General features: G+C 45.1%; 16 non-coding genes across 16 annotated transcripts; all 16 read left to right on the forward strand.

Annotated features, from left to right (window-relative positions):
- Window positions 1–752: 752 nt before the first annotated feature.
- LOC147677535 (U5 spliceosomal RNA) lies at window positions 753–868 on the forward strand. The gene has a single exon (XR_015302895.1). It is a non-coding gene; the product is annotated as a U5 spliceosomal RNA (small nuclear RNA).
- Window positions 869–1,766: 898 nt separating this feature from the next.
- On the forward strand, window positions 1,767–1,881 carry LOC147677536 (U5 spliceosomal RNA). The gene has a single exon (XR_015303453.1). It is a non-coding gene; the product is annotated as a U5 spliceosomal RNA (small nuclear RNA).
- Window positions 1,882–2,779: 898 nt separating this feature from the next.
- On the forward strand, window positions 2,780–2,894 carry LOC147677537 (U5 spliceosomal RNA). The gene has a single exon (XR_015303454.1). It is a non-coding gene; the product is annotated as a U5 spliceosomal RNA (small nuclear RNA).
- An 898-nt stretch (window positions 2,895–3,792) lies between these two features.
- Window positions 3,793–3,908, forward strand: LOC147677538 (U5 spliceosomal RNA). The gene has a single exon (XR_015302942.1). It is a non-coding gene; the product is annotated as a U5 spliceosomal RNA (small nuclear RNA).
- Window positions 3,909–4,806: 898 nt separating this feature from the next.
- LOC147677539 (U5 spliceosomal RNA) lies at window positions 4,807–4,920 on the forward strand. The gene has a single exon (XR_015302915.1). It is a non-coding gene; the product is annotated as a U5 spliceosomal RNA (small nuclear RNA).
- Window positions 4,921–5,818: 898 nt separating this feature from the next.
- LOC147677540 (U5 spliceosomal RNA) lies at window positions 5,819–5,933 on the forward strand. Its single transcript, XR_015302793.1, has one exon. It is a non-coding gene; the product is annotated as a U5 spliceosomal RNA (small nuclear RNA).
- Window positions 5,934–6,831: 898 nt separating this feature from the next.
- Window positions 6,832–6,946, forward strand: LOC147677541 (U5 spliceosomal RNA). The gene has a single exon (XR_015302661.1). It is a non-coding gene; the product is annotated as a U5 spliceosomal RNA (small nuclear RNA).
- Window positions 6,947–7,844: 898 nt separating this feature from the next.
- On the forward strand, window positions 7,845–7,959 carry LOC147677542 (U5 spliceosomal RNA). The gene has a single exon (XR_015302662.1). It is a non-coding gene; the product is annotated as a U5 spliceosomal RNA (small nuclear RNA).
- Window positions 7,960–8,857: 898 nt separating this feature from the next.
- On the forward strand, window positions 8,858–8,972 carry LOC147677543 (U5 spliceosomal RNA). Its single transcript, XR_015303456.1, has one exon. It is a non-coding gene; the product is annotated as a U5 spliceosomal RNA (small nuclear RNA).
- A 1,017-nt stretch (window positions 8,973–9,989) lies between these two features.
- LOC147677544 (U5 spliceosomal RNA) lies at window positions 9,990–10,104 on the forward strand. The gene has a single exon (XR_015302804.1). It is a non-coding gene; the product is annotated as a U5 spliceosomal RNA (small nuclear RNA).
- An 898-nt stretch (window positions 10,105–11,002) lies between these two features.
- Window positions 11,003–11,117, forward strand: LOC147677545 (U5 spliceosomal RNA). Its single transcript, XR_015303455.1, has one exon. It is a non-coding gene; the product is annotated as a U5 spliceosomal RNA (small nuclear RNA).
- Window positions 11,118–12,015: 898 nt separating this feature from the next.
- LOC147677546 (U5 spliceosomal RNA) lies at window positions 12,016–12,130 on the forward strand. Its single transcript, XR_015302770.1, has one exon. It is a non-coding gene; the product is annotated as a U5 spliceosomal RNA (small nuclear RNA).
- Window positions 12,131–13,028: 898 nt separating this feature from the next.
- Window positions 13,029–13,143, forward strand: LOC147677547 (U5 spliceosomal RNA). The gene has a single exon (XR_015303423.1). It is a non-coding gene; the product is annotated as a U5 spliceosomal RNA (small nuclear RNA).
- Window positions 13,144–14,041: 898 nt separating this feature from the next.
- LOC147677548 (U5 spliceosomal RNA) lies at window positions 14,042–14,156 on the forward strand. Its single transcript, XR_015302786.1, has one exon. It is a non-coding gene; the product is annotated as a U5 spliceosomal RNA (small nuclear RNA).
- Window positions 14,157–15,054: 898 nt separating this feature from the next.
- LOC147677549 (U5 spliceosomal RNA) lies at window positions 15,055–15,169 on the forward strand. Its single transcript, XR_015302771.1, has one exon. It is a non-coding gene; the product is annotated as a U5 spliceosomal RNA (small nuclear RNA).
- Window positions 15,170–16,186: 1,017 nt separating this feature from the next.
- On the forward strand, window positions 16,187–16,301 carry LOC147677550 (U5 spliceosomal RNA). The gene has a single exon (XR_015302894.1). It is a non-coding gene; the product is annotated as a U5 spliceosomal RNA (small nuclear RNA).
- The last annotated feature ends 548 nt before the right edge of the window (window positions 16,302–16,849 follow it).

Genomic DNA, 16,849 nt, shown 5'->3' on the forward strand with positions numbered 1-16,849 from the left:
ATCATGGGAAAGAGCTTGGGCAGTGCATGAGATTGCTTTTCCTTGACTATCTTGAAACTGCACGATAGCAGGCAGTGTATTTTCTCTTTTCTCAACATTCCTGCTGCCAGAGGCCAGACATCACTCTCCTTTTAAAAGGTGGCACCAAGAGTCATGCTGCGCTTTTCATAGGGCTTGCCCGTTATTTGTGCCCATTAGGGGTGCCCTTAGAGGGTGGCCAATCCTGAGTCAGATTCCTCTCAGGTACACTTGAAGGGGCTTGTTTGTCTTGTTTCATGTGCCTCCAGCCTAGACAGATCTATACTTATATATTCAGCTTTAATGAAAATACGTGTGAAAAAGGGACTTAAAGTGCATGGCTATTTGCATAGAACAGTGGTGGCTCACAGCCTATCGATTGGAGGGATGGTGGGGAAAGCGTAAAATCGTTGGGGACGAAAGTCCTACAGTGCCACTTCAGTGAAAGCCTGATTCACGCTTCCCATTCCTCTTGCCCAGCAGCCCCGACACCTCCTAATGAGCTGAGGTGTGTACAAAAAGAATTTGCATATTCCCAGGCAGACACTTGGAACTGCCCACCTTTTTGCTTTTCTGTGCTTTGAGCAGAGACTCTGAAGTTTGATCCTGTTTCCCTCACCGGCCTAGTTCTTGCCCTCTTTTTTAGAGGCTGCAAATACCTCTCAGGTCCTCACCCTCGCAATGATAGGGTCTTTGATCTGGTGCCTCTAACCCCCAGAGAGCCATGTTCTAACTTACACTGGTTTTTCTTCAAAATGAAAAAATCTTTCGCCTTTTACTAAAGATTTCCGTGGAGAGGAACATTTACGAGTTTATTCAAGTTTTTTTAAGCCTTACCACAGGTGAGGCTGTTTATCATTTGTTTAAAAGAAAAGCATTAGAAGTTGGGGAATATTTAGGAGTTGTCTGCTACTGTTATAAGGGAACATGAGTTTGGTGTTTTATTCCTGAACTCTCTGCTTGCTCATTTGCATAGACAGAGTGTAGGAGAGGTGCATCATGGGAAAGAGCTTAGGCAGTGCATGAGATTGCTTTTCCTTGACTATCTTGAACCTGCATGATAGCAGGCAGTGTATTTTCTCTTTTCTCAACATTCCTGCTGCCAGAGGCCAGACGTCACTCTCCTTTTAAAAGGTGGCACCAAGAGTCATGCTGCGCTTTTCATAGGGCTTGCCCGTTATTTGTGCCCATTAGGGGTGCCCTTAGAGGGTGGCCAATCCTGAGTCAGATTCCTCTCAGGTACACTTGAAGGGGCTCGTTTGTCTTGTTTCATGTGCCTCCAGCCTAGACAGATCTATACTTATATATTCAGCTTTAATGAAAATACGTGTGAAAAAGGGACTTAAAGTGCATGGCTATTTGCATAGAACAGTGGTGGCTCACAGCCTATCGATTGGAGGGATGGTGGGGAAAGCGTAAAATCGTTGGGGACGAAAGTCCTACAGTGCCACTTCAGTGAAAGCCTGATTCACGCTTCCCGTTCCCCTTGCCCAGCAGCCCCGACACCTCCTAATGAGCTGAGGTGTGTACAAAAAGAATTTGCATATTCCCAGGCAGACACTTGGAACTGCCCACCTTTTTGCTTTTCTGTGCTTTGAGCAGAGACTCTGAAGTTTGATCCTGTTTCCCTCACCGGCCTAGTTCTTGCCCTCTTTTTTAGAGGCTGCAAATACCTCTCAGGTCCTCACCCTCGCAATGATAGGGTCTTTGATCTGGTGCCTCTAACCCCCAGAGAGCCATATTCTAACTTACTCTGGTTTCTCTTCAAAACGAAAAAATCTTTCGCCTTTTACTAAAGATTTCCGTGGAGAGGAACATTGACGAGTTTATTCAATTTTTTTAAGCCTTACCACAGGTGAGGCTGTTTATCATTTGTTTAAAAGAAAAGCATTAGAAGTTGGGGAATATTTAGGAGTTGTCTGCTACTGTTATAAGGGAACATGAGCTTGGTGTTTTATTCCTGATCTCTCTGCTTGCTCATTTGCATAGACAGAGTGTAGGAGAGGTGCATCATGGGAAAGAGCTTGGGCAGTGCATGAGATTGCTTTTCCTTGACTATCTTGAAACTGCACGATAGCAGGCAGTGTATTTTCTCTTTTCTCAACATTCCTGCTGCCAGAGGCCAGACGTCACTCTCCTTTTAAAAGGTGGCACCAAGAGTCATGCTGCGCTTTTCATAGGGCTTGCCCGTTATTTGTGCCCATTAGGGGTGCCCTTAGAGGGTGGCCAATCCTGAGTCAGATTCCTCTCAGGTACACTTGAAGGGGCTCGTTTGTCTTGTTTCATGTGCCTCCAGCCTAGACAGATCTATACTTATATATTCAGCTTTAATGAAAATACGTGTGAAAAAGGGACTTAAAGTGCATGGCTATTTGCATAGAACAGTGGTGGCTCACAGCCTATCGATTGGAGGGATGGTGGGGAAAGCGTAAAATCGTTGGGGACGAAAGTCCTACAGTGCCACTTCAGTGAATGCCTGATTCACGCTTCCCGTTCCCCTTGCCCAGCAGCCCCGACACCTCCTAATGAGCTGAGGTGTGTACAAAAAGAATTTGCATATTCCCAGGCAGACACTTGGAACTGCCCACCTTTTTGCTTTTCTGTGCTTTGAGCAGAGACTCTGAAGTTTGATCCTGTTTCCCTCACCGGCCTAGTTCTTGCCCTCTTTTTTAGAGGCTGCAAATACCTCTCAGGTCCTCACCCTCGCAATGATAGGGTCTTTGATCTGGTGCCTCTAACCCCCAGAGAGCCATATTCTAACTTACTCTGGTTTCTCTTCAAAACGAAAAAATCTTTCGCCTTTTACTAAAGATTTCCGTGGAGAGGAACATTGACGAGTTTATTCAATTTTTTTAAGCCTTACCACAGGTGAGGCTGTTTATCATTTGTTTAAAAGAAAAGCATTAGAAGTTGGGGAATATTTAGGAGTTGTCTGCTACTGTTATAAGGGAACATGAGCTTGGTGTTTTATTCCTGATCTCTCTGCTTGCTCATTTGCATAGACAGAGTGTAGGAGAGGTGCATCATGGGAAAGAGCTTGGGCAGTGCATGAGATTGCTTTTCCTTGACTATCTTGAAACTGCACGATAGCAGGCAGTGTATTTTCTCTTTTCTCAACATTCCTGCTGCCAGAGGCCAGACGTCACTCTCCTTTTAAAAGGTGGCACCAAGAGTCATGCTGCGCTTTTCATAGGGCTTGCCCGTTATTTGTGCCCATTAGGGGTGCCCTTAGAGGGTGGCCAATCCTGAGTCCGATTCCTCTCAGGTACACTTGAAGGGGCTCGTTTGTCTTGTTTCATGTGCCTCCAGCCTAGACAGATCTATACTTATATATTCAGCTTTAATGAAAATACGTGTGAAAAAGGGACTTAAAGTGCATGGCTATTTGCATAGAACAGTGGTGGCTCACAGCCTATCGATTGGAGGGATGGTGGGGAAAGCGTAAAATCGTTGGGGACGAAAGTCCTACAGTGCCACTTCAGTGAAAGCCTGATTCACGCTTCCCGTTCCCCTTGCCCAGCAGCCCCGACACCTCCTAATGAGCTGAGGTGTGTACAAAAAGAATTTGCATATTCCCAGGCAGACACTTGGAACTGCCCACCTTTTTGCTTTTCTGTGCTTTGAGCAGAGACTCTGAAGTTTGATCCTGTTTCCCTCACCGGCCTAGTTCTTGCCCTCTTTTTTAGAGGCTGCAAATACCTCTCAGGTCCTCACCCTCGCAATGATAGGGTCTTTGATCTGGTGCCTCTAACCCCCAGAGAGCCATATTCTAACTTACTCTGGTTTTTCTTAAAAAATGAAAAAATCTTTCGCCTTTTACTAAAGATTTCCGTGGAGAGAAACATTTACGAGTTTATTCAATTTTTTAAAGCCTTACCACAGGTGAGGCTGTTTATCATTTGTTTAAAAGAAAAGCATTAGAAGTTGGGGAATATCTAGGAGTTGTCTGCTACTGTTTTTAGGGAACATGAGCTTGGTGTTTTACTCCTGATCTCTCTGCTTGCTCATTTGCATAGACAGAGTGTAGGAGAGGTGCATCATGGGAAAGAGCTTGGGCAGTGCATGAGATTGCTTTTCCTTGACTATCTTGAAACTGCACGATAGCAGGCAGTATATTTTCTCTTTTCTCAACATTCCTGCTGCCAGAGGCCAGACGTCACTCTCCTTTTAAAAGGTGGCACCAAGACTCATGCTGCGCTTTTCATAGGTCTTGCCCGTTATTTGTGCCTGTTAGAGGTGCCCTTAGAGGGTGGCCCATCCTGAGTCAGATTCCTCTCAGGTACACTTGAAGGGGCTCGTTAGTCTTGTTTCATGTGCCTCCAGCCTAGACACATATATACTTATATATTCAGCTTTAATGAAAATACGTGTGAAAAAGGGACTTAAAGTGCATGGCTATTTGCATAGAACAGTGGTGGCTCACAGCCTATCGATTGGAGGGATGGTGGGGAAAGCGTAAAATCGTTGGGGACGAAAGTCCTACAGTGCCACTTCAGTTAAAGCCTGATTCATGCTTCCCGTTTCCCTTGCCCAGCAGCCCCGACACCTCCTAATGAGCTGAGGTGTGTACAAAAAGAATTTGCATATTCCCAGGCAGACACTTGGAACTGCCCACCTTTTTGCTTTTCTGTGCTTTGAGCAGAGACTCTGAAGTTTGATCCTGTTTCCCTCACGGGCCTAGTTCTTGCCCTCTTTTTTAGAGGCTTCAAATACCTCTCAGGTCCTCACCCTTGCAATGATAGGGTCTTTGATCTGGTGCCTCTAACCCCCAGAGAGCCATATTCTAACTTACTCTGGTTTCTCTTCAAAACGAAAAAATCTTTCGCCTTTTACTAAAGATTTCCGTGGAGAGGAACATTTACGAGTTTATTCAATTTAAAAAGCCTTATCACAGGTGAGGCTGTTTATCATTTGTTTAAAAGAAAAGCATTAGAAGTTGGGGAATATTTAGGAGTTGTCTGCTACTGTTATAAGGGAACATGAGCTTGGTGTTTTATTCCTGATCTCTTTGCTTGCTCATTTGCATAGACAGAGTGTAGGAGAGGTGCATCATGGGAAAGAGCTTGGGCAGTGCCTGAGATTGCTTTTCCTTGACTATCTTGAAACTGCACGATAGCAGGCAGTATATTTTCTCTTTTCTCAACATTCCTGCTGCCAGAGGCCAGACGTCACTCTCCTTTTAAAAGGTGGCACCAAGAGTCATGCTGCACTTTTCTTAGGGCTTGCCCGTTATTTGTGCACGTTAGGGGTGCCCTTAGAGGGTGGCCAATCCTGAGTCAGATTCCTCTCAGGTACACTTGAAGGGGCTCGCTTGTCTTGTTTCATGTGCCTCCAGCCTAGACAGATCTATACTTATATATTCAGCTTTAATGAAAATACGTGTGAAAAAGGGACTTAAAGTGCATGGCTATTTGCATATAACAGTGGTGGCTCACAGCCTATCGATTGGAGGGATGGTGGGGAAAGCGTAAAATCGTTGGGGACGAAAGTCCTACAGTGCCACTTCAGTTAAAGCCTGATTCACGCTTCCTGTTCCCCTTGCCCAGCAGCCCCGACACCTCCTAATGAGCTGAGGTGTGTACAAAAAGAATTTGCATATTCCCAGGCAGACACTTGGAACTGCCCACCTTTTTGCTTTTCTGTGCTTTGAGCAGAGACTCTGAAGTTTGATCCTGTTTCCCTCACCGGCCTAGTTCTTGCCCTCTTTTTTAGAGGCTGCAAATACCTCTCAGGTCCTCACCCTCGCAATGATAGGGTCTTTGATCTGGTGCCTCTAACCCCCAGAGAGCCATATTCTAACTTACTCTGGTTTCTCTTCAAAACGAAAAAATCTTTCGCCTTTTACTAAAGATTTCCGCGGAGAGGAACATTGATGAGTTTATTCAATTTTTTTAAGCCTTACCACAGGTGAGGCTGTTTATCATTTGTTTAAAAGAAAAGCATTAGAAGTTGGGGAATATTTAGGAGTTGTCTGCTACTGTTATAAGGGAACATGAGTTTGGTGTTTTATTCCTGAACTCTCTGATTGCTCATTTGCATAGAAAGAGTGTAGGGGAGGTGCATCATGGGAAAGAGCTTGGGCAGTGCATGAGATTGCTTTTCCTTGACTATCTTGAAACTGGACGATAGCAGGCAGTGTATTTTCTCTTTTCTCAACATTCCTGCTGCCAGAGGCCAGACGTCACTCTCCTTTTAAAAGGTGGCACCAAGAGTCATGCTGCGCTTTTCATAGGGCTTGCCCGTTATTTGTGCCCATTAGGGGTGCCCTTAGAGGGTGGCCAATCCTGAGTCAGATTCCTCTCAGGTACACTTGAAGGGGCTCGTTTGTCTTGTTTCATGTGCCTCCAGCCTAGACAGATCTATACTTATATATTCAGCTTTAATGAAAATACGTGTGAAAAAGGGACTTAAAGTGCATGGCTATTTGCATAGAACAGTGGTGGCTCACAGCCTATCGATTGGAGGGATGGTGGGGAAAGCGTAAAATCGTTGGGGACGAAAGTCCAACAGTGCCACTTCAGTGAAAGCCTGATTCACGCTTCCCGTTCCCCTTGCCCAGCAGCCCCGACACCTCCTAATGAGCTGAGGTGTGTACAAAAAGAATTTGCATATTCCCAGGCAGACACTTGGAACTGCCCACCTTTTTGCTTTTCTGTGCTTTGAGCAGAGACTCTGAAGTTTGATCCTGTTTCCCTCACCGGCCTAGTTCTTGCCCTCTTTTTTAGAGGCTGCAAATACCTCTCAGGTCCTCACCCTCGCAATGATAGGGTCTTTGATCTGGTGCCTCTAACCCCCAGAGAGCCATATTCTAACTTACTCTGGTTTCTCTTCAAAACGAAAAAATCTTTCGCCTTTTACTAAAGATTTCCGTGGAGAGGAACATTGACGAGTTTAGTCAATTTTTTTAAGCCTTACCACAGGTGAGGCTGTTTATCATTTGTTTAAAAGAAAAGCATTAGAAGTTGGGGAATATTTAGGAGTTGTCTGCTACTGTTATAAGGGAACATGAGCTTGGTGTTTTATTCCTGATCTCTCTGCTTGCTCATTTGCATAGACTGAGTGTAGGAGAGGTGCATCATGGGAAAGAGCTTGGGCAGTGCATGAGATTGCTTTTCCTTGACTATCTTGAAACTGCACGATAGCAGGCAGTGTATTTTCTCTTTTCTCAACATTCCTGCTGCCAGAGGCCAGACGTCACTCTCCTTTTAAAAGGTGGCACCAAGAGTCATGCTGCGCTTTTCATAGGGCTTGCCCGTTATTTGTGCCCATTAGGGGTGCCCTTAGAGGGTGGCCAATCCTGAGTCAGATTCCTCTCAGGTACACTTGAAGGGGCTCGTTTGTCTTGTTTCATGTGCCTCCAGCCTAGACAGATCTATACTTATATATTCAGCGTTAATGAAAATACGTGTGAAAAAGGGACTTAAAGTGCATGGCTATTTGCATAGAACAGTGGTGGCTCACAGCCTATCGATTGGAGGGATGGTGGGGAAAGCGTAAAATCGTTGGGGACGAAAGTCCAACAGTGCCACTTCAGTGAAAGCCTGATTCACGCTTCCCGTTCCCCTTGCCCAGCAGCCCCGACACCTCCTAATGAGCTGAGGTGTGTACAAAAAGAATTTGCATATTCCCAGGCAGACACTTGGAACTGCCCACCTTTTTGCTTTTCTGTGCTTTGAGCAGAGACTCTGAAGTTTGATCCTGTTTCCCTCACCGGCCTAGTTCTTGCCCTCTTTTTTAGAGGCTGCAAATACCTCTCAGGTCCTCACCCTCGCAATGATAGGGTCTTTGATCTGGTGCCTCTAACCCCCAGAGAGCCATATTCTAACTTACTCTGGTTTCTCTTCAAAACGAAAAAATCTTTCGCCTTTTACTAAAGATTTCCGTGGAGAGGAACATTGACGAGTTTAGTCAATTTTTTTAAGCCTTACCACAGGTGAGGCTGTTTATCATTTGTTTAAAAGAAAAGCATTAGAAGTTGGGGAATATTTAGGAGTTGTCTGCTACTGTTATAAGGGAACATGAGCTTGGTGTTTTATTCCTGATCTCTCTGCTTGCTCATTTGCATAGACTGAGTGTAGGAGAGGTGCATCATGGGAAAGAGCTTGGGCAGTGCATGAGATTGCTTTTCCTTGACTATCTTGAAACTGCACGATAGCAGGCAGTGTATTTTCTCTTTTCTCAACATTCCTGCTGCCAGAGGCCAGACGTCACTCTCCTTTTAAAAGGTGGCACCAAGAGTCATGCTGCGCTTTTCATAGGGCTTGCCCGTTATTTGTGCCCATTAGGGGTGCCCTTAGAGGGTGGCCAATCCTGAGTCAGATTCCTCTCAGGTACACTTGAAGGGGCTCGTTTGTCTTGTTTCATGTGCCTCCAGCCTAGACAGATCTATACTTATATATTCAGCGTTAATGAAAATACGTGTGAAAAAGGGACTTAAAGTGCATGGCTATTTGCATAGAACAGTGGTGGCTCACAGCCTATCGATTGGAGGGATGGTGGGGAAAGCGTAAAATCGTTGGGGACGAAAGTCCTACAGTGCCACTTCAGTGAAAGCCTGATTCACGCTTCCCGTTCCCCTTGCCCAGCAGCCCCGACACCTCCTAATGAGCTGAGGTGTGTACAAAAAGAATTTGCATATTCCCAGGCAGACACTTGGAACTGCCCACCTTTTTGCTTTTCTGTGCTTTGAGCAGAGACTCTGAAGTTTGATGCTGTTTCCCTCACCGGCCTAGTTCTTGCCCTCTTTTTTAGAGGCTTCAAATACCTCTCAGGTCCTCACCCTTGCAATGATAGGGTCTTTGATCTGGTGCCTCTAACCCCCAGAGAGCCATATTCTAACTTACTTTGGTTTCTCTTCAAAACGAAAAAATCTTTCGCCTTTTACTAAAGATTTCCGTGGAGAGGAACATTTACGAGTTTATTCAATTTTTTTAAGCCTTATCACAGGTGAGGCTGTTTATCATTTGTTTAAAAGAAAAGCATTAGAAGTTGGGGAATATTTAGGAGTTGTCTGCTACTGTTATAAGGGAACATGAGCTTGGTGTTTTATTCCTGATCTCTTTGCTTGCTCATTTGCATAGACAGAGTGTAGGAGAGGTGCATCATGGGAAAGAGCTTGGGCAGTGCATGAGATTGCTTTTCCTTGACTATCTTGAAACTGCACGATAGCAGGCAGTGTATTTTCTCTTTTCTCAACATTCCTGCTACCAGAGGCCAGACGTCACTCTCCTTTTAAAAGGTGGCACCAAGAGTCATGCTGCGCTTTTTATCTTGAAACTGCATGACAGCAAGCAGTGTATTTTCTCTTTTCTCAACATTCCTGCTGCCAGAGGCCAGACGTCACTCTCCTTTTAAAAGGTGGCACCAAGAGTCATGCTGCGCTTTTCTTAGGGCTTGCCCGTTATTTGTGCACGTTAGGGGTGCCCTTAGAGGGTGGCCAATCCTGAGTCAGATTCCTCTCAGGTACACTTGAAGGGGCTCGCTTGTCTTGTTTCATGTGCCTCCAGCCTAGACAGATCTATACTTATATATTCAGCTTTAATGAAAATACGTGTGAAAAAGGGACTTAAAGTGCATGGCTATTTGCATATAACAGTGGTGGCTCACAGCCTATCGATTGGAGGGATGGTGGGGAAAGCGTAAAATCGTTGGGGACGAAAGTCCTACAGTGCCACTTCAGTTAAAGCCTGATTCACGCTTCATGTTCCCCTTGCCCAGCAGCCCCGACACCTCCTAATGAGCTGAGGTGTGTACAAAAAGAATTTGCATATTCCCAGGCAGACACTTGGAACTGCCCACCTTTTTGCTTTTCTGTGCTTTGAGCAGAGACTCTGAAGTTTGATCCTGTTTCCCTCACCGGCCTAGTTCTTGCCCTCTTTTTTAGAGGCTGCAAATACCTCTCAGGTCCTCACCCTCGCAATGATAGGGTCTTTGATCTGGTGCCTCTAACCCCCAGAGAGCCATATTCTAACTTACTCTGGTTTCTCTTCAAAACGAAAAAATCTTTTGCCTTTTACTAAAGATTTCCGCGGAGAGGAACATTGATGAGTTTATTCAATTTTTTTAAGCCTTACCACAGGTGAGGCTGTTTATCATTTGTTTAAAAGAAAAGCATTAGAAGTTGGGGAATATTTAGGAGTTGTCTGCTACTGTTATAAGGGAACATGAGTTTGGTGTTTTATTCCTGAACTCTCTGCTTGCTCATTTGCATAGACAGAGTGTAGGAGAGGTGCATCATGGGAAAGAGCTTGGGCAGTGCATGAGATTGCTTTTCCTTGACTATCTTGAAACTGCACGATAGCAGGCAGTGTATTTTCTCTTTTCTCAACATTCCTGCTGCCAGAGGCCAGACGTCACTCTCCTTTTAAAAGGTGGCACCAAGAGTCATGCTGCGCTTTTCATAGGGCTTGCCCGTTATTTGTGCCCATTAGGGGTGCCCTTAGAGGGTGGCCAATCCTGAGTCAGATTCCTCTCAGGTACACTTGAAGGGGCTCGTTTGTCTTGTTTCATGTGCCTCCAGCCTAGACAGATCTATACTTATATATTCAGCTTTAATGAAAATACGTGTGAAAAAGGGACTCAAAGTGCATGGCTATTTGCATAGAACAGTGGTGGCTCACAGCCTATCGATTGGAGGGATGGTGGGGAAAGCGTAAAATCGTTGGGGACGAAAGTCCTACAGTGCCACTTCAGTGAAAGCCTGATTCACGCTTCCCGTTCCCCTTGCCCAGCAGCCCCGACACCTCCTAATGAGCTGAGGTGTGTACAAAAAGAATTTGCATATTCCCAGGCAGACACTTGGAACTGCCCACCTTTTTGCTTTTCTGTGCTTTGAGCAGAGACTCTGAAGTTTGATCCTGTTTCCCTCACCGGCCTAGTTCTTGCCCTCTTTTTTAGAGGCTGCAAATACCTCTCAGGTCCTCACCCTCGCAATGATAGGGTCTTTGATCTGGTGCCTCTAACCCCCAGAGAGCCATATTCTAACTTACTCTGGTTTCTCTTCAAAACGAAAAAATCTTTCGCCTTTTACTAAAGATTTCCGTGGAGAGGAACATTGACGAGTTTATTCAATTTTTTTAAGCCTTACCACAGGTGAGGCTGTTTATCATTTGTTTAAAAGAAAAGCATTAGAAGTTGGGGAATATTTAGGAGTTGTCTGCTACTGTTATAAGGGAACATGAGCTTGGTGTGTTATTCCTGATCTCTCTGCTTGCTCATTTGCATAGACAGAGTGTAGGAGAGGTGCATCATGGGAAAGAGCTTGGGCAGTGCATGAGATTGCTTTTCCTTGACTATCTTGAAACTGCACGATAGCAGGCAGTGTATTTTCTCTTTTCTCAACATTCCTGCTGCCAGAGGCCAGACGTCACTCTCCTTTTAAAAGGTGGCACCAAGAGTCATGCTGCGCTTTTCATAGGGCTTGCCCGTTATTTGTGCCCATTAGGGGTGCCCTTAGAGGGTGGCCAATCCTGAGTCAGATTCCTCTCAGGTACACTTGAAGGGGCTTGTTTGTCTTGTTTCATGTGCCTCCAGCCTAGACAGATATATACTTATATATTCAGCTTTAATGAAAATACGTGTGAAAAAGGGACTTAAAGTGCATGGCTATTTGCATAGAACAGTGGTGGCTCACAGCCTATCGATTGGAGGGATGGTGGGGAAAGCGTAAAATCGTTGGGGACGAAAGTCCTACAGTGCCACTTCAGTGAAAGCCTGATTCACGCTTCCCGTTCCCCTTGCCCAGCAGCCCCGACACCTCCTAATGAGCTGAGGTGTGTACAAAAAGAATTTGCATATTCCCAGGCAGACACTTGGAACTGCCCACCTTTTGGCTTTTCTGTGCTTTGAGCAGAGACTCTGAAGTTTGATCCTGTTTCCCTCACCGGCCTAGTTCTTGCCCTCTTTTTTAGTGGCTGCAAATACCTCTCAGGTCCTCACCCTCGCAATGATAGGGTCTTTGATCTGGTGCCTCTAACCCCCAGAGAGCCATATTCTAACTTACTCTGGTTTTTCTTCAAAATGAAAAAATCTTTCGCCTTTTACTAAAGATTTCCGTGGAGAGGAACATTTACGAGTTTATTCAATTTTTTTAAGCCTTACCACAGGTGAGGCTGTTTATCATTTGTTTAAAAGAAAAGCATTAGAAGTTGGGGAATATCTAGGAGTTGTCTGCTACTGTTTTTAGGGAACATGAGCTTGGTGTTTTATTCCTGATCTCTCTGCTTGCTCATTTGCATAGACAGAGTGTAGGAGAGGTGCATCATGGGAAAGAGCTTGGGCAGTGCATGAGATTGCTTTTCCTTGACTATCTTGAAACTGCACGATAGCAGGCAGTATATTTTCTCTTTTCTCAACATTCCTGCTGCCAGAGGCCAGACGTCACTCTCCTTTTAAAAGGTGGCACCAAGACTCATGCTGCGCTTTTCATAGGTCTTGCCCGTTATTTGTGCCTGTTAGAGGTGCCCTTAGAGGGTGGCCCATCCTGAGTCAGATTCCTCTCAGGTACACTTGAAGGGGCTCGTTAGTCTTGTTTCATGTGCCTCCAGCCTAGACAGATATATACTTATATATTCAGCTTTAATGAAAATACGTGTGAAAAAGGGACTTAAAGTGCATGGCTATTTGCATAGAACAGTGGTGGCTCACAGCCTATCGATTGGAGGGATGGTGGGGAAAGCGTAAAATCGTTGGGGACGAAAGTCCTACAGTGCCACTTCAGTTAAAGCCTGATTCATGCTTCCCGTTCCCCTTGCCCAGCAGCCCCGACACCTCCTAATGAGCTGAGGTGTGTACAAAAAGAATTTGCATATTCCCAAACAGACACTTGGAACTGTCCACCTTTTTGCTTTTCTGTGCTTTGAGCAGAGACTCTGAAGTTTGATCCTGTTTCCCTCACCGGCCTAGTTCTTGCCCTCTTTTTTAGAGGCTGCAAATACCTCTCAGGTCCTCACCCTCACAATGATAGGGTCTTTGATCTGGTGCCTCTAACCCCCAGAGAGCCATATTCTAACTTACTCTGGTTTCTCTTCAAAACGAAAAAATCTTTCGCCTTTTACTAAAGATTTCCGTGGAGAGGAACATTTACGAGTTTATTCAATTTTTTTAAGCCTTACCACAGGTGAGGCTGTTTATCATTTGTTTAAAAGAAAAGCATTAGAAGTTGGGGAATATTTAGGAGTTGTCTGCTACTGTTATAAGGGAACATGAGCTTGGTGTTTTATTCCTGATCTCTTTGCTTGCTCATTTGCATAGACAGAGTGTAGGAGAGGTGCATCATGGGAAAGAGCTTGGGCAGTGCATGAGATTGCTTTTCCTTGACTATCTTGAAACTGCACGATAGCAGGCAGTGTATTTTCTCTTTTCTCAACATTCCTGCTGCCAGAGGCCAGACGTCACTCTCCTTTTAAAAGGTGGCACCAAGAGTCATGCTGCGCTTTTCATAGGGCTTGCCCGTTATTTGTGCCCATTAGGGGTGCCCTTAGAGGGTGGCCAATCCTGAGTCAGATTCCTCTCAGGTACACTTGAAGGGGCTTGTTTGTCTTGTTTCATGTGCCTCCAGCCTAGACAGATCTATACTTATATATTCAGCTTTAATGAAAATACGTGTGAAAAAGGGACTTAAAGTGCATGGCTATTTGCATAGAACAGTGGTGGCTCACAGCCTATCGATTGGAGGGATGGTGGGGAAAGCGTAAAATCGTTGGGGACGAAAGTCCTACAGTGCCACTTCAGTGAAAGCCTGATTCACGCTTCCCGTTCCCCTTGCCCAGCAGCCCCGACACCTCCTAATGAGCTGAGGTGTGTACAAAAAGAATTTGCATATTCCCAGGCAGACACTTGGAACTGCCCACCTTTTTGCTTTTCTGTGCTTTGAGCAGAGACTCTGAAGTTTGATCCTGTTTCCCTCACCGGCCTAGTTCTTGCCCTCTTTTTTAGAGGCTGCAAATACCTCTCAGGTCCTCACCCTCGCAATGATAGGGTCTTTGATCTGGTGCCTCTAACCCCCAGAGAGCCATATTCTAACTTACTCTGGTTTTTCTTCAAAATGAAAAAATCTTTCGCCTTTTACTAAAGATTTCCGTGGAGAGGAACATATACGAGTTTATTCAATTTTTTTAAGCCTTACCACAGGTGAGGCTGTTTATCATTTGTTTAAAAGAAAAGCATTAGAAGTTGGGGAATATCTAGGAGTTGTCTGCTACTGTTTTTAGGGAACATGAGCTTGGTGTTTTATTCCTGATCTCTCTGCTTGCTCATTTGCATAGACAGAGTGTAGGAGAGGTGCATCATGGGAAAGAGCTTGGGCAGTGCATGAGATTGCTTTTCCTTGACTATCTTGAAACTGCACGATAGCAGGCAGTATATTTTCTCTTTTCTCAACATTCCTGCTGCCAGAGGCCAGACGTCACTCTCCTTTTAAAAGGTGGCACCAAGACTCATGCTGCGCTTTTCATAGGTCTTGCCCGTTATTTGTGCCTGTTAGAGGTGCCCTTAGAGGGTGGCCCATCCTGAGTCAGATTCCTCTCAGGTACACTTGAAGGGGCTCGTTTGTCTTGTTTCATGTGCCTCCAGCCTAGACAGATCTATACTTATATATTCAGCTTTAATGAAAATACGTGTGAAAAAGGGACTTAAAGTGCATGGCTATTTGCATAGAACAGTGGTGGCTCACAGCCTATCGATTGGAGGGATGGTGGGGAAAGCGTAAAATCGTTGGGGACGAAAGTCCTACAGTGCCACTTCAGTGAAAGCCTGATTCACGCTTCCCGTTCCCCTTGCCCAGCAGCCCCGACACCTCCTAATGAGCTGAGGTGTGTACAAAAAGAATTTGCATATTCCCAGGCAGACACTTGGAACTGCCCACCTTTTTGCTTTTCTGTGCTTTGAGCAGAGACTCTGAAGTTTGATCCTGTTTCCCTCACCGGCCTAGTTCTTGCCCTCTTTTTTAGAGGCTGAAAATACCTCTCAGGTCCTCACCCTCGCAATGATAGGGTCTTTGATCTGGTGCCTCTAACCCCCAGAGAGCCATATTCTAACTTACTCTGGTTTTTCTTCAAAATGAAAAAATCTTTCGCCTTTTACTAAAGATTTCCGTGGAGAGGAACATTTACGAGTTTATTCAATTTTTTTAAGCCTTACCACAGGTGAGGCTGTTTATCATTTGTTTAAAAGAAAAGCATTAGAAGTTGGGGAATATTTAGGAGTTGTCTGCTACTGTTATAAGGGAACATGAGTTTGGTGTTTTATTCCTGATCTCTTTGCTTGCTCATTTGCATAGACAGAGTGTAGGAGAGGTGCATCATGGGAAAGAGCTTGGGCAGTGCATGAGATTGCTTTTCCTTGACTATCTTGAAACTGCACGATAGCAGGCAGTGTATTTTCTCTTTTCTCAACATTCCTGCTACCAGAGGCCAGACGTCACTCTCCTTTTAAAAGGTGGCACCAAGAGTCATGCTGCGCTTTTTATCTTGAAACTGCATGACAGCAGGCAGTGTATTTTCTCTTTTCTCAACATTCCTGCTGCCAGAGGCCAGACGTCACTCTCCTTTTAAAAGGTGGCACCAAGAGTCATGCTGCGCTTTTCTTAGGGCTTGCCCGTTATTTGTGCACGTTAGGGGTTCCCTTAGAGGGTGGCCAATCCTGAGTCAGATTCCTCTCAGGTACACTTGAAGGGGCTCGCTTGTCTTGTTTCATGTGCCTCCAGCCTAGACAGATCTATACTTATATATTCAGCTTTAATGAAAATACGTGTGAAAAAGGGACTTAAAGTGCATGGCTATTTGCATATAACAGTGGTGGCTCACAGCCTATCGATTGGAGGGATGGTGGGGAAAGCGTAAAATCGTTGGGGACGAAAGTCCTACAGTGCCACTTCAGTTAAAGCCTGATTCACGCTTCCTGTTCCCCTTGCCCAGCAGCCCCGACACCTCCTGATGAGCTGAGGTGTGTACAAAAAGAATTTGCATATTCCCAGGCAGACACTTGGAACTGCCCACCTTTTTGCTTTTCTGTGCTTTGAGCAGAGACTCTGAAGTTTGATCCTGTTTCCCTCACCGGCCTAGTTCTTGCCCTCTTTTTTAGAGGCTGCAAATACCTCTCAGGTCCTCACCCTCGCAATGATAGGGTCTTTGATCTGGTGCCTCTAACCCCCAGAGAGCCATATTCTAACTTACTCTGGTTTCTCTTCAAAATGAAAAAATCTTTCGCCTTTTACTAAAGATTTCCGCGGAGAGGAACATTGATGAGTTTATTCAATTTTTTTAAGCCTTACCACAGGTGAGGCTGTTTATCATTTGTTTAAAAGAAAAGCATTAGAAGTTGGGGAATATTTAGGAGTTGTCTGCTACTGTTATAAGGGAACATGAGTTTGGTGTTTTATTCCTGAACTCTCTGCTTGCTCATTTGCATAGACAGAGTGTAGGAGAGGTGCATCATGGGAAAGAGCTTGGGCAGTGCATGAGATTGCTTTTCCTTGACTATCTTGAAACTGCACGATAGCAGGCAGTGTATTTTCTCTTTTCTCAACATTCCTGCTGCCAGAGGCCAGACGTCACTCTCCTTTTAAAAGGTGGCACCAAGAGTCATGCTGCGCTTTTCATAGGGCTTGCCCGTTATTTGTGCCCATTAGGGGTGCCCTTAGAGGGTGGCCAATCCTGAGTCAGATTCCTCTCAGGTACACTTGAAGGGGCTCGTTTGTCTTGTTTCATGTGCCTCCAGCCTAGACAGATCTATACTTATATATTCAGCTTTAATGAAAATACGTGTGAAAAAGGGACTTAAAGTGCATGGCTATTTGCATAGAACAGTGGTGGCTCACAGCCTATCGATTGGA

Source organism: Lissotriton vulgaris, chromosome 12, assembly GCF_964263255.1.
Source record: "Lissotriton vulgaris chromosome 12, aLisVul1.2, whole genome shotgun sequence".
Classification (NCBI taxonomy): domain Eukaryota; kingdom Metazoa; phylum Chordata; class Amphibia; order Caudata; family Salamandridae; genus Lissotriton; species Lissotriton vulgaris.